Consider the following 14092-nt stretch of genomic DNA (forward strand, 5'->3'; position numbering starts at 1 on the left):
GTATATTTGCGACGTAATTACAAAATATTTACACCCGAACGCGTCAAATCCCATAGAACTCAATGGTAAATGACCCAATGTTTTGGTCACCACGTAGGGATCGCCGGTGCTTCAGAGCAGGGTACGGAGAAACTTGTTTAGGGCGACTCCATCTTACTTCCTACCTCCATGGTGTTCGCTCCGTTTCGTGTCAAACAACGCAAATTTACTGTCTTGGTAGCAAAACATGTTTCCCACTTGCAATAATAACCTTGGGGAAGGGAGTGAATTGAAGGAGCAGAACGACCTCCTGTCTTGTCATTGTCCACCCAGACTGACCAAACAAGTTTGCTAAGCCAAAGAACGTTCTTTGGCTAAGCGCCATTTCAAGCGAGGACAGTTGTAACAATGGATACAGCTCCTTTCCCAAAAGTAAGTTCGCTTTTAAAATATATATACAATTATTTCTTAATATAAATATCTTAATTATTATAAATTATAGTTAGTTTATGTGTCAAAATTTAAGTATGTAATAAAAAGTAGTTTTAGTTTGCTCTTTTTTTTTAGGTGTCTGTAAATTTTCTTTAAGAGTGTAATGCTGTAACGTAGTTTTATTTATTACGTAATGCTAACACAATGAAAGCTGTACGTATGGATGGTACTTTTTGTAAATAAGTCTTAACATTATTTTTATTTTTGAACAATTTACACAAAGCTATCGAATTTAATTATTTAAATTTAGTTTTGCATGCATTCCTATTTTAAATAGGAAGAACAGCGGTGGGAAAAAAAAAAAAAATGCATACTAAAGTTTTGATTTTTTTTAATAACACAAGTGTGTAAATTATTTGGTAGTATTGGAAGAAATAAAAACCGTATACTTTACTGAATTTCCTATTGAAGTCATATCGTTTTCAGCTTCTAGTAGTTTTTAATAGATTTTTAACTTTCATTTTTTATAAATTCTGCTTATAGTTTGTGACAATAAAATTCACTTACTGTTGCGAAGCTGAATTTTTCCAAAATATAAATACTAGCACTACCTGGGTCATATCAACATTCTAAAAGTTATATTTTGCAAATATGTTGTTATTCTCGAGAGTGTAGGTGTAGCTAAGGCCTCTTGAACATTCAAAAGTCCGGGAGGCCAATAAAGCTGCTAAGACGGCTTTCCGTTTACGATTTTAAAAAAATCTTGCATTCTTTAAAAAAGACTGAAAGCTTCAGATTTTAAATTACGTCCAAAGGGGCGTTTTTTTAACATTTTGTGTGTTACCTTTATTTATAAAATATCATGTTCTTCGCAGTTAAACCATAAAAACATTCAACAGCAATATCGCAAAATAATTTTAAAATGAACATATCTTTAGAATTTCCAATACTCTCGCGAGCTGGAGATTTTTTTTTTTTTTTTTTTTTTTTTTTTACTCGTACAGTCTTGCCATTGCTCGCTTTGAAATCGTTTACTTTGTTAATCAAAAATTCGTTGAAGTATTAGAAAATATTAAATAATAAAGCAAATAATAAAACCAACTTCAAATTCAAATTAGGGCTTCCACATGCCCATATTCTATGGAAGATTACCTTATTCAAATTTTGTTGGCTCTAGGTACCGTTGTTTTATTACAATACGAGAAACATACATACATTCATGCAGATTCTTCATTATTTAATTTCTTTAAATATAATGTTTGGTGGCAGCAATTTGAAATGAAACATATCGGGAATATGCAAAATGCAAAATATATGCAAAATGCCAAAACGAAATTAACAGTCCTGGGAGAATTGTCCCTTTGGACTAAAAAAAAAAAACCTTGTCCATTCTACATAGGTTCCATATTCCTAATACTTGTGCCACAGCAAATTGTCAAATTTATCTGCCCCTTGTCTTTCTTTTAAACTTTAGCACAATAAAATACTTTTTTTTTTTTCAGGAGGCATTACATGATAGTTCAAAATTATCAGATTTTTATAACTGCAAGAAGTTCCCGAAGATGCTGTTAATGTCCTAAAAGGTAATTTTATTTTCTACTCTGTTTTAAATTAAAAACTATACCTAGTCCGGATTTTTGAAAATTCCAGATATTCAGTTGACTTTATATGCTATATACATGTATTTATTTTATGCTAAATATGTATTTACTGACAAATATACGTATATGCCAATATATAATATGTACATCAAATGTTTATTTCTTTTAATGCAAATAAGAAAATTAAAAAAACAGTATTTATTTTTAAAAAATGTAAGGCATGTTTTTTTTCAGACTTAATTAAATAGTAAAATTCGTACATGTCTAAACATTTTTATTTCAACTGAAACAAAACTACTTTTTTATATGTAAGCCATAAAACCTAAATGTTTGATGCATTTTTATTTTATAATATAAAAATTAAGCAATATTGCTTTATATTTGTGGCAGCGCCCATCATATTTAAAAAATTAACTTATTTTATTAACAGATAATAGAATGCACAATTAAAAAACAGCTTCCCCTCCCTTCTATTGCGGGAGAAAACCTAATTCGACGGGTTATTTTTATTTATTTATTTCCCCTTCTAAGAAAACTTGTCAGGCATACTTTCAAAATTGTCGAAATATATACTAATTTAAACATGATAATTCTAAAATGATTCATAGATTAATTCATATACATCCAACTCAATAGTTAGAAAGTTAAACTAATGACATTTACTTATTACTTTTCAAGATTATTGCCTTTTCATTTCAATTAGTTATTATATCTTCTCCTAGTGATATTAAAATGAGTGAGAGGATCTGATGAAGTAATGTTCAAAATAATATAATTGTTTACATTAGCAAAAGCTATTGTTGTATCAAACAAGTCTTATAAACCTTTTCTTATCCACAGTCCTTTAAAGTAGGAAAGAAATGTAAGTAACCTGATTTTAATAAACTCATATGAATTCATTTTCTGGTTTAGATAGGATTTAAAGACCCAGGTAACACAGCTTGTTTACATTTTCAATAACTAAGTTATGTGAACACTGTTAGAGGTGTAGCCAGAGTTCTTGCTGCCTTGCTCAGTGCACAATAAAAAGTCTATAAAATGTCAAAATGATATATATAAAAACAAAATATCTGGGTTTATTTTTGAAATAAAACATTAATTCTAATATCGTAAAGTACTATTTTGTTTGTTTTCCTATACACAAAATCATTAATAGTATTCTAAAAGTTTGATTTCTACTCTATCAGCTGATTTGTAGACAGTATGGTACAATTTCTCAGTCTTAGGTGTTTTTTAATCCATTTGTACTTTGCAAAATTCTCGCAACAGTCATGAAAAAAATTTACAGATGTATATCAGTATTTGGAACTGCATTCTGAAATTTTATGAACTGCAGAAGTTCAAAGTTACCATCCTTCCACCTGCCTTCGAAAACACTACCGCAAAGAATCCAGTAAATGTAAACGCTGCAAAAGCACAAAGCTGGTAGAATTCTCTTGCGGCCTCCTCGCTTTCTTTCGCTGCTGTTCAAAATTTATTTGCATGTGTCATTTTTTCTCAATTTATTATTATTTTGTCTGATTTCCGTACTATGTTTCCTAAAAGTGATTTTAAAGTGTTTGCAAAGAACATTTACGAAACTGCATACTCGAGTACTTGTCTTGGCATGAAATTAAGCATAATGGTTGAGATACAGTCAAGGAAATATTAAATTGCGTTTAAAGAATGTTTCCTTCTAAGATAATATGTTGCCGAAAATTTTCTTAACGGAACAGTTTTCGGCACAATTTTCAGAAAATGGGGTAAGGCCAAATTGATTTCAGTAACTAATATTTACTTTATGTAAATTTTACTTACATATGCTTAATATTATATTTCTTGCTGCTCATTCAGAGTCGTAGCTAGGGTTTTCAGTGCCCAGGGACAACTGAAGATTTCGCGCCCCCTACTGCTTGCCAAGGATGGAAAACATTTAATTCTAAAATGCCATATCATCAGTTTGGCGCCTTTTGGATCCTGCGCCCGGGGATAGATGCCCCTTGCCCCCCTCTATCTACGCCCCTGCGCTCATTTTAATTTATATGCCCTAAATACCATGTTTAACAGGCTGTTTACTTACAAATGCTTAATATCATGATTTTTCTCCGAACATTAATGCACATCCCCTAAATATTACCCACCAGCGGCAAAGTCGCTGAGCACTGGTAGTTCGGTCCAGAGTTTGAATCGCATGAAGGAGCTGGCTGCATGGACCTTTTGTGGTTTTCTCCATGTGTAACGTGTATACGAACCAGTTTGCCTTACAAAGACCTCCACGAGGCATCCTTCCCATTAGCCAGATTTTTGATGGCATGTCAGCAACTAAATGACAAATAAAGGCTTTGAAAAGCTGTCAGAATTTTATCGAAGCTGTCGAAATTATGCTTGGCAGTAGATTGGATCAAGCTCTAAATACAAAAACAGGTCAATTTGAAACCAAAATTGTAAAAGAAACATTTCAGTATGTTTTAGTCATAAAAACAATTGAAATGGTTTTGTCTAATAGCCATGTAAGAAATTGTATCGAAACTGAAACAATTTCTAATGATAGACATTTAAAAAACAGTTTTCATCTTTTTATATATGTCCCAAGAATTTTGAAATATGTGGAAACAAAACGCCCTGATCTTCTGGTACCAAGTATTGCTGATTTCAGTGGTAAAAATCTTTAAAAATTTAATTAGGATTATAAATGATAGAATACTTTAAAACTTTTCTTTGTTTACTTTTTAATTACCTAGAGTAAAGTAATTTTGCATCTATTACTCACATTGGTCTTTATTCTTAAATGGCTTATAGTTTTTTCTTCTGGCTCGTAAAGATAAGCTGTAAATGCATGTGCCTCTAGTGCCAAAGGCTTTTTTAATGATATTTTTTAATCATTATGTAATAAACGTGTGTTATATAGATGACCTAAAAGCATTAGTTTTGCTCACAGAACTTTTCCTCAGCTAAAGTTATTGGAAAGAAAGAGGGAAAAAGGTTTTATTCATTATTAATGAGTAAATATTTGGCATAAGTCTATGCATAAAAAATAATTTCATATGCTTAGCTATAAAATTCTTTTCATAGGATAATATTTTTAGTTTGCAGTGTATGTATATGTAAATAAGCTATTGATACTATATGTAAATGAGTTGAGCTGCGTATCCTTTGAAATTTGCTACATATTCTATCTTGCAAGGTTCATGTGTGATATTTATATAGTTTCAATTAATTATTACATTTCACATGCAATTTTTATCCAGTATATGTCTTTTATATATACTTTTATTTTTATTTTTGTAGGGTAAAGGCAAAGCAAGTATTTTAGCCTCAGGCTGTTATTTGAAAAAAAAAAAAAAATCCAAATTCTGCACTTCTAATATTTGCTAAATGTAAGTATTAAGGAATTTTGATATGCTTTGCACTAACTTTCATTTTAAGAGGGCAGATTATATTAAAATGAGCCATTTTACAACAGTGAATGTATTTGGCCTCATGTGGCTAAAATTCATCTTCTCAGTCTGCTTTCGACTATTGTACCCACAGATGATGCATGGTCATTTAGCTAATTTCTGTAGAATTGGAATTGCATTGATTTGAATGTCACCTACATACTAGCAAATATTTCGAGAGAATAAGATGGTTTGTAATATGTGTGATGCGTTTTTATATGATCTAAATCTAAAGCATGACACTAATCATATATATGCATGCATATACAGTGAACATAGTTTTTTTTTTTTTTTTTTTTTATTTTTTTATTTTATTTTGTAAAGTGATGGAAAAATTTGCTTCAAGGTGAAATTCAAAAGATACATTTCCAGCCAGACTATAGCGATCATGAAATCAAGAACAAACATCTTTATAATAACAATAGTTTATTATGAACAACAATAGTTTATTATGAAGGGATGATACTTGTTTTCATAAGGAAAAGACACACTAATTTTCCATATAGTTTGTTCTTTTTACATTTTTATGTACATTATTTATTACATTTTTCATTAAGAAGCAACGCACAAATAAACTATCCTATTCTATATTTGCATCAATATAATATTTACATATTCCTATATGTATTTATACTGCATTTTTACAGAAACTAAAAGCAAAAGACCTCTATGTGAATAAAATTACTAGGAATTACTTATTTTTGAAAGAAGAAAAAATTTTCTGGCGATATTTTTTAATTGGAAAGATAAACTTTCTAGTATGGCTCATTGGTATTTGACTTGTCCTAATACATAGGTAATGGATGTATTCTTAATAAAGAAATTTATTTTCAGGGAATAGAAGACATGGAGTCTCTTGGACCAGCTCAGAATAAACAGCCCATTATCGTGTGTATTACAAGTTCATTCTATATTAAAGCAGTAAATCACTTAATAGCATGCCCAAATCATGCCATGAAGGCATTTGACATTCTATTTAAAACTAATTTTGTATTTAGCGTTCAATATGCACATACATCAACACATTTTTATAATTTTGTGGCAAGCCTTTTGTATAATGTCGGCACTCCTAGAGCTTGTGTGGACTCTTTAAATACATGTTTTGAGTATGAATTTATTGCATTCTGTACATGCATTACATTTCATATTTTTAATGTTATTTTATTGTCATATTTTCCATTTTTATATATATATATGTACATATATTTCCTAATAAAGAGTTTTTCATGCATTGCTTGTTTTCACTTATATTTAAAATACTTCGTTCATTGAAATTATTATAATTCTGCAGTTATGGTAATGATTCCTATTCGGATTTAATCAATAAATGAAATACATAATAATTTTCAGCAGAATTATGAAAAATGAATTTTTAGCTTACACATGTGAGCTATAATTCATATTATTTCACTTTAAAATTTACTTTATTTTTCCCAAATGAGACTTGGAATTAGCATATATAAAAATAAGTTATAGTCTAAAAGTATATGTAAGCATTTATTCACCTGTAATGATTAATGTATAGGAATTTGTATGCATATAACTTCTCAAAAATAGAAAGCTAAATGAAGATTTTAGACTTTATTCAAAATTTGAGGTAATGATTAATTTTAAGCTCTTCATAATTATGTAATAAGAAATAGAAACATTTCTTTTGCAATATTTTGTGCAATATATGAAGCTAAAAACAATAGCATGAGAGTATTTTATGGTTACTTATTTTCTGAATCTCATACATTGAAAATAAAGCTGAATAGTTTTCCTGTAAGGGAAATTAAATTCGCATTTGTTTCTTACTTCAATGTATATTAAAATTTATTATTCGATTTTTTATGCATATTATGCTCAAGTAGACAAACTACTAGTAACATCAATTCACAAATTGTATTAATATATTCACTTATAAGTAGCATTTTAAGAAGTTAAATCTATCAGATTATGATACAGGTTTACTGACACATATATATATATGATCAGCTGTTCTAACACATTCAAATTTTCATTATAAAATTTGTCAAGAACTATTTTTAATAAATTACTTTTCCAACTAGTATGATTATTTAATGGAAAATTTAGCTTACAATTTACATGATTACGTGCCCAAATCTTGTGAATAAGCATAATTTGCTTTTTTAAATTAAAATATGTCTACAAAATTTAGAATGTATATCACTATATATATAAAAATTCATCTAAAATGATTTTTTAAAATTTCTTTTATGAAACTAAGCATTTTTTGATTTCTCAAATCAAATTTTGAAAATATCTGAAATATTTATTCAAAGTTTTTACCTGAAAAACCTTATTTTTTATTCAAAAACTAAGTTTTTCCATTGCGAATATCTTGCTATTCCAGTTTTTATATATAAGTTGCATTGACGTTCTTATTTTTATTGCTTACTACACATAAAGATAAAAGCCATGTTTCTGTAAAATAAAATATATTCTGTGAGAAAGTGATAGTGTTAAGTATTTCAGAATGTTAACTACACCGAATTTCCAATATTTTAATATGGATGTAATTTTTTTATATGTATATTTCGTTAGATTTGGAAAGAAAAACTATATGTCTAAACAATGAAGATATGATTGTCTTTAAACTGTGTTTTTTTATTTCAGTGATGGTCTACTTTGATTCATAATCCAGTTTTTATATATAAGTTGCATTGACGTTCTTATTTTTATTGCTTACTACACATAAAGGCAAAAGCCATGTTTCTGTAAAATAAAATATATTCTGTGAGAAAGTGATAGTGTTAAGTATTTCAGAATGTTAACTACACCGAATTTCCAATATTTTAATATGGATGTAATTTTTTTATATGTATATTTCGTTAGATCTGGAAAGAAATCTCATCACCAATAAATGTTTAAGTAAGTACACAGGTAGCAAATCTAAAACAGATGTATATATCAGATAATTAAAATCACAATAGCATGTTAAAAAGTAGTGTAAAATATTTTTTTCAATAGATAATATTAACCAGATATCTAAAACAATACATCAGCTATAAAGTTTACATAGCAAATACCAATTTTCAGTTTGCCTATAAAATAATTATATAAAAATCGCACCATCAAGGAGTGAGCAGACTATTATTATAACTCCTTGTAATGTGTGTGGTTTCACCCGATATCTGACTATCGAAGAAGAGCGAACAAAGAAAGGGTCACTCCTGTTTTTGCGTGAAAAAGGAACCGCTTTTTACTAGAGTGAAATATTGCTCCTTCGAGGTTGGTGCCATTTTGGCATTACAGGGAGGTGGGATATCACTCCTTTAGAGTCAGATAGGACTCTTTCGAATTTAGAGTGTAAGGGAAGGGATGCCTTCGTGGAAGACTTGCTCGTATACACGTTACACATGGGGAAAACTCCCAAGCAGCCAGCATGGGCTAGTCGGCCTACAGACAAAGGGAATTTATTTAGCGGAATATTTCATTCGCGATACCCTAGTCGTTAGTGAAATCTAAAGTTAATTTTCAGCTCAAACACATTTCTTACTTGCATTCAAATACGCATTCTTACACCTAACATACAATAATGCCTACAGGTCTGAGATGTGTCAAGTAATTATTCGTCAAAAATGGTCAAGCACTATTTTGTCCACTAGATTTCAAACACTTTTAAATTGGACATCAAGGTTGTCCGATAGATTTCAAACGGTTTCGAGTGATCAAAATTTCGCACCTCAAAACCAAAAGAAATTTACTTTGCTATTTAAAATCTTAACGAATTATCGTCTAACAAAATCATTGTCATCATTCAACTTGAATAAAAGGCAATATTAAAATACCGTATTTACGCGAATCTAATGCGCATCGTTTTTGGCCAAATGTAGTATTCAAAATTGGGGTGCGCATTAGATTCGAGTGCAAAGTTCGCCGATTACGTAAACCAAATTTCTCGACTACATTTACCGTTACATTTATCGTTGACACATTATTGCATAGAGGATACAAACTGCAGAGTACGTAGTCACGAAATGGAGGGAAAACAGAGAAGAATGTCATGTGACGCTACTTTCAAATATAAAGTAATTCTTTATGCTGAAAAAATGGCAATAGAAAGGCAGGGAGAGAGTTCAACGTAGCTGAGAGCAATGTTCGCTTGTGGCGGCAACAGAAATTGGCACTGTTTGCAACTAAAGCTAGTAGAAAGAAATTCACTGGCCCTCGCAAAGGAAGACACCCTAAAATTGAAGAAAACGTTTTGGAATTTGTACGTGAAAGGAGGAAGAATGGACAACCTGTGACTAGTGATACCATAAGAAATAAAGCAAAAGAGGAGGCTGAAATTCTTGGAATACCGAAACAAGAGTTTAAGGCTAGCCGTGGATGGATGGATCGGTTTATGAAGCGGATGGGTTTATCTCTAAGACGCCGTACAACAATATGTCAAAAGCTTCCTGCAGAGTTTGAGGGAAAACTACTAACATTTCAGCGGTATGTCATCACACTTCGGAAGGAAAAGAATTTTTCAATGGGGCGAATTGGCAACGCTGACGAGATGGCAATTTGGTTTGATATGCCTCGTAACTACACCATTACGGAGAAGGGGACTAAGGAAGGTATCATCAAAACTTCGGGATGTGAAAAACAACGCGTAACAGTGATGCTGGCAATAGCAGCAGACGGGTGCAAACTTCCCCCTTTCTTAATCCTCAAACGGAAAACATGCCCTAAACCCCCTAAGAATGAAAAGCTGTTCCCAGATGATGTCCTGATTTGAAACCAAGAGAAGGGGTGGATGACGGAATCATTAATGCTTGATTGGCTCCGAAATGCATGGAAACGCCGTCCCGGTGGGCTCTAATCCACCATCAATGCTTTGTCTGAACGCATTTCGTGGTCATCTCACCGACGACGTAAAAAAGAAGATGCACAGCCTAGGCAGTGATCTTGTTATCATTCCTGGAGGGATGACGTCTGTGTTACAACCCCTGGACGTTAGTATAAATAAACTTTTTAAGGGGTACGTTCAGGCGGAGTACGAAAAATGGTTTTGTGAGCCAAACCGTGTATTGACCCCTACAGGAAAAATTAAGCGTGCTGCACCGCACATTGTTGCACACTGGGTTTCTGCTGCCTGGAAAAGCATCGAAGCACCAATGATTGTGAAATCTTTCAAGAAATGCTGCATTTCAAATGCATTGAATGGCAGTGACGATGACGTGCTCTGAAAGGCCGAGGATGAGGATGACGATGATGAGGAAAGAAGAAATGAATCTGTTTCTGACGAAGAGAGCTGCGAGGATTCCAGTGATGAAAACATTAGTGAATAAAGACGTTTACTATTAATCACTGATTGTAGAAACTGTTAGCTAGATAGAAATGTTACGATTTATTTCATGTTCATATTTTACGATAGGTACCGTATATACGGTAGTGCTAATTAACAATGATTGTTTTACATGACAATAGCCCACTAATAGGTTAATTCTATGTTCTGCTGCTTTATGTATAAATCCATTGTTGTATAAAATATGGTATCTAAATTTAAATAAAATTATCATACCATTAATTGATAGTTTATATACAAATCCATTGTTGTATGAAATAAGATTCAATAAATTCCTCATATCATTGATGCGCATTACATTCGCCGACAAACAATTTTTTTATTATTTAAAGTTTTAAAATGGGGATGCGCATTAGATTCGATGGCGCATTAGATTCGCATAAATACGGTATTCGCTATGCTTTATATAAGCTGCAGTCATTATTAGAAATAGCCTTTCTTCAAAATGGTTTCTAACGTTTGACTAAGTTTTAAGGGTATTACTTGATTTTCAGGACCGCAGTTTTCAAAAACGATGCCAAGATTATTATTGCCAAATTAAATCTATCTGAATCTAGTTTACGGCTACCATATCTCCGCGACTCATGCATCAAATCTCCGCGACTTAATATACATCAAAAGGTTATCTTTCCTAAACACAAGGTGCACCCGCCCTCCATCACCTATCTACTATATGTACTTTTATACTGTAATGTTTTTAACTTCCTTGTACGAAGTAAAAAGGAAGTATTGTAATCGCGAAAAGTTTAAGGCAGCATATTTCAACGAAAATATCCCATTTTGACCTCTTTCAAATGCAATTTAACGATGTATTTCCGTGATATATGTACGTAAGGATAGAATAAAACACTCTTTTCCTCCAAAAAAACTTATAAAACTGCTTTAAAATGAATTCTGAAGAGAATTTTTCGTGGCGTCTGTACGAACGTATGTACGTACGTATCTTGCATAACTCAAAAACGAGTAGCCTCAGAACGTTGAAATTTTGTATATAGGACTGCTATAACATGTAGATGTGCACCTCGTATTTTGCTTGCGATCGGCCGCACCAAACGTATATAAATATATTTATATATATATATCCACTCTCTTACCCGGCTCAGTGATCTCAGTTTCTTTCTTTACTCTTATGTTTGTAAATTGTACATTTTTTGCTTTAAAAATGATTGAAAATAATAAACTTCCGGTTAAGGTTTATATGCCTTTAGTAAATCTGTATGCAATATTTTTAGAATTACCAAAAATTTTAAAATTGTTTAAGTGCCGCTAAGCCTAATAATGTTTCTGATGGCGGCCATTGCTCTTGTTTACATTTGAAACAGCAGGATAGCGGATTTGTTGCCAATCTAGAGAAACTTAGCTTCGTAACAACAAAGATAACGCCTTCATTTATTATTTAAATCATGCTTAATCCTTTCTGGAATTTTTTTCGAGGAAATAAGCGTTTAAGATTTACTTCGTAAATTTTAATACAGATATTTTGAGTTTTTATGTACTTTTGCCTTGTCGCGAAGTGAAAACTGAATTAATTGAATGAGAAATAGTCAATCGTCTGTGAAAAACTGTTTCTTTTTTGTTTTGTTTGCTTAATTTCTTTTATACATCGTTCTAGCTTTATTATAGTATTTGAATAGAACATGTGGCAACGATTAGATAATTCTTTAAATGATATAAATTTTGTGCATTCTGAGTTATAATATGAACGAAATATAATACTGTTAAGTGAACCTAGCGCCAGAGTGTCGCAATGGTAAACAAAGTGAATTTTAAAGAATGCATTTATTCTATTGTGGTTTATGCGGTGTCGGCGAAGTAGGTTTAATTCAATCCAATAAGTTTAAATGAAATGCAAGAAAAAATGCGTATAATTTAATACTCCGTACAAGGAAGTCATGTGGTGTACACATCAGATTTTTTTTTCATTGCACTACTGATTTATTTTATTGCATATTTACTATGCAGATAGGTTTAATTTGGCAATGTACTTATAAATTGCCCTACTTATTCATTGTATTACTTTTATGATTTATGCTCTGTTTCATATACTGGCATTGCAATATGTTTCTAGAATCCTAGTTTCCCAAATCTGTAGCCATTGTACAGCCACCTAGCCTCTGCTAGGCCATTTTGCTGATGCAATAACGGGCGTTCGGACCCAAATGCGAAAAAATTGCGGGACTGTGTGAAATGGCGAAACAAACGCTCACATCTTTCGGTATTCGTGTGGTGATCTGGTGTTAAGTCAGCTGAAAAGACATTTGGAAAATGTGTTGTTCAAAGTAAGTACGAATAGAAAAAAGAAAACGCGGACGAAGAGGGTTTAACGAAGTGCAGTGTAGATTTTTATTGAAAGTCGGGTGACCGGAGTGCGAAAGATATTGCATAACTATGGCCATTGTAACCTAAGTATCGTAACTGCATCTAATTAGGAGTTATACTACAGGTACAGGTAGAAGCTATCCAGCACCTCCGTAGTACCATAGGTAATTGAGGTATTGCTGAACCTAGCTAACTTAAAACTTTTCACCCCAATTTTGAGGGAGAACACCCCGGGGGGTGGTCCGAGGTTCTCCCGCCCCTCTTTTTTTTTACCATCAACCACTTGAGAGGACTTTCTGAGATAACTGAGTTCTGGTATTAATAGTGTGTAGTACTGCTTGAATTACTTGTAAATACCACTGTTATGCGTGAAATTACGTTATAAATCCTCTCCAGTACAAAATATAACTACGCACACAAAATATAAAGGTTACGAAAGTTTTTTTAAGTTCGGCGAATTCAGTCATGCAATCTACCTTAAAAAGTTGATGAGGACAATAAATATCATAAAATCACTTAGCAAAATACTAAAAGAGAAGTAAAACAGTACTTACAACCCTAATTAAGGCAAACATATTCAATTTAATCGCCCATAAGCTCCAAACAGGTAAGGCTGCAACTGATCAGCAATTATGTTCAGAGAGCCCTCGTTTTTCATGGTCTGTTCTATCAATTAAGGGTCTCAGAGCCGTCCCTAAGAACGTCCCCCAAAGCATAATACCCGCTACTACCACCAGCCTGTGTATGATCTGCTGTACAGGGAAGGGGGCAGCGAATGCACGCCTGGAAGACGGCATATCCTGACTAGAGCATCGACATGATAAATCGTGACCAGGCAGCTGTCTTCCACTTATCCATTGTCTAATCTTGTTATTCCCGGTCCTATTGTAAGCGTAGTTTGCAATGACGCTTAATCAACAGAGACAGACGAGTGGGACGTCTGTTGCGCCGTCCAGTAGTGTCCGCTGAACTGTGTCTTCCGACACACATGTACTTGAAATTATGTGGTATTAAAGTGTAAGCTGAGCCACTGCCTGGCGTCGAAA

General features: G+C 32.4%; 1 long non-coding RNA gene across 1 annotated transcript; it reads left to right on the forward strand.

The window, feature by feature from the left end:
- Positions 1-280: 280 nt before the first annotated feature.
- Positions 281-6659, forward strand: LOC146997281 (uncharacterized). The gene is made up of 4 exons (XR_015040972.1): positions 281-411; positions 1914-1994; positions 5280-5368; positions 6263-6659. It is a non-coding gene; the product is annotated as an uncharacterized LOC146997281 (long non-coding RNA).
- Positions 6660-14092: the final 7433 nt, after the last annotated feature.

This window comes from Stegodyphus dumicola, chromosome 5, assembly GCF_044657685.1.
Source record: "Stegodyphus dumicola isolate Sdum_Otavi_A_Nest chromosome 5, ASM4465768v1".
Taxonomy (NCBI): Eukaryota; Metazoa; Arthropoda; class Arachnida; order Araneae; family Eresidae; genus Stegodyphus; species Stegodyphus dumicola.